This window comes from Lagopus muta, chromosome 7, assembly GCF_023343835.1.
Source record: "Lagopus muta isolate bLagMut1 chromosome 7, bLagMut1 primary, whole genome shotgun sequence".
In the NCBI taxonomy this organism is placed as follows: Eukaryota; Metazoa; Chordata; class Aves; order Galliformes; family Phasianidae; genus Lagopus; species Lagopus muta.
In genome coordinates this window covers 50904184-50906620 of record NC_064439.1, presented here as the reverse complement: position 1 = coordinate 50906620, position 2437 = coordinate 50904184, and the positions used below count along the sequence as shown (strand labels likewise).

The 2437-nt window shown below is 42.5% G+C and overlaps 1 long non-coding RNA gene across 1 annotated transcript; it reads left to right on the top strand.

The window, feature by feature from the left end:
* The first annotated feature begins 246 nt into the window (after nt 1-246).
* LOC125696105 (uncharacterized) lies at nt 247-1787 on the top strand. Its single transcript, XR_007378188.1, has 2 exons — nt 247-352; nt 1096-1787. It is a non-coding gene; the product is annotated as an uncharacterized LOC125696105 (long non-coding RNA).
* Nucleotides 1788-2437: the final 650 nt, after the last annotated feature.

Here is a 2437-nt window from a genome sequence, read left to right as displayed (position 1 = left end):
CCTGTCATACAAGCATCAGTTGCACTTCAAAGCTGTACTGCAGACCTTCACCCAAATGCAGCTGCTCCAGCAACTCCTAACTGACACCACTTCAGCTAATTTTACAGGACAGATTGGTTTGTAATGCACATCCATTTCAGACAGAAATCATTCCCAATAACCACCACTCAGTACAATTGCTTTTTCTTCCCTTCAATAACATCATGCTTCAGAAATCTCATTTTCCTTTTTTATCCACACTCAGCCCTACTCTGCTTGGCACCTCCTGAGAGGACTGTGGACCATGTATGTGATTTCCTAAAATCCAGGCTGCTGTTCTGAAACAGTGGGACACAGAGGAACAGGCCTACATGTATGTGCAAGTCTTGAACAAATAAGGACTCGCTCTGTGTTGTGATCAATGGTCCTATGTCTGGAACAGGTTGCCAAGGAGGCTGCAGATGCCCCATCCCTGCAGGCATTCAAGGCCAGGCTGGATGTGGTTCTGGGCAGCCTGGTCTGGTGCTTGGTGACCCTGCACATAGCAGGGAGTTGAAACTAAATGAGCATTGTGCCCCTTTTCCACCCAGGCCATTCTATAATTCTATGAGTTTATGATTGTTAGGCTGAATTTTACCATCCTACGTTACATCCATTTCTAGATCCTGCAAAGCCACTATCACTGCTTTGTGACCTCCAACTTCCCTTCCACAGTTTTGGAGAAGCATACAAGGTAACCCATATGCTAGAAGCAAGCTATGCAAGTGTGACTCTCCCTGGACTGTGCTGGCTACCCTCAGAGCCAAGAAGCTGTAATTGGTGGGATTTAGAAGTCTTGCTCATTTCAGTGATTCTACACAAGTGCATAGCAAAGCCCATTCAGCAGCCCTCAAAAACAACTCCTAGAAAACAAGTGACCAGTAATATGAAAATTCAACTGGTCTGTTCTACAGTCAATAGTTTGCCATAGACTGTACACACAGAGTTAGTAAAAAGAGTTGGTATTCTTTGCTTAGACGTTTTCCTCACTGCCAAATGCCAACAAGCTTAAAGATTGATTTTGCTGTCTGCTGGGAAGTCTCAATAATATATCCTTTCTGTTTTCCTTCCTTCCAGAGACCAGACACTGATCTGCATGTGTGACAAGCCAAGCTGAGAGAGCCAAGGGATCTTCTTCCAAACATGTTTCTTCTCCTCTATAGCATGATCATTAAGTGGCAACACACAGCAGAGAAAAGGAGACAAGAGAGGCAAAGGAAGAGACATAGGTGAGACCATTGCTGATTTCAAAGCAGTTTGCCATACTTTTGAAATACACCATTGATATAGATGACAGTGACACTTAAGCACTTTGCACACTAGTTGTTCTTCAAAAAAGTTTTCTCCCTAATTCTTATACTCAACTAATGAGCACCTTGAAAGGAAAAAGTGCACCAGTAAAACCTTGCATATGGCAAGGAGGAAAAGCTGCTGGTTTCCACTACTTCATGCAAACTGTTTTCTGTAGGAAAAAGAAATGGGCTACCAGAGCTAATTCTACACAGCCAGAATATCACAGAATTCAGAAATGTCTGTCTGGGGAAAATATTCAGCCCCAACACAGCTGAATAGAAGAGGACCAGATGTCATTCTTTTTCTGTTCCAGGGAAGGGGGAAAGGTTTCCTACAACAGCATATTTTCCCTCCATCTCAAGAAAAGCTGGATTAATAAATAAGCATCACAGTGTGGATTTCTGCCCTGCCTCCATCTGTTAAGCCACTCCAGTGCTCCAGAGAGTCTTCGTACAAATAACACTATCTATAAATTTCAGGCTGCTCTTCATTTCTTTCTCAGAATTGTGAAATCAAGAACAGATAAACCCATCTCACCAGGCTGAAAGACACGCTGCCCTGTTGCATTGGTCTAGGTTCCTGCACTGGCAGCTGCTAGTACACAGTTGGACCTACTGAGTCCTGGTTGGAATTTGTACTAATTGGCTCATGTTGGTTGTTTTTTTTTTTTTTTTTTTTTTTTTTTTCCCCCCCACTTATTGGATGACACACTGAGGAACTGTCAGGCAGCTCCTTCTTGTCCCAGAGATGCCAAATGATTATCTTGATGTTTGCTCTCCCATGGAACGTGGTAAGACGATAAAGCTTCCCTAGGGAAACTTCTCTCCATTCTTACCTGGGAAAGGATTCCCTTTCTATATCCAAACATTCTTCCAGTTAGGTTTTCTGTAGAACTCCCTTAATGAACTAAGGTTTTGCAGAGTTAGATGTAAGAGTTAGATATAAAGGATAGGAGAGTGGTGAGTGATAATAAGCTGATACTGATACACTGATCTTTGAAGATGAAACTGCTAATGGTAACCAGGGGATGAACTTGGCCTTAGAAAATAAACAACTCCTTGGCAAGGCTACAGATTCCTATTTCTGATGCAGGAAGAAACAATGTTTGGAATAAAGTTCACTACAT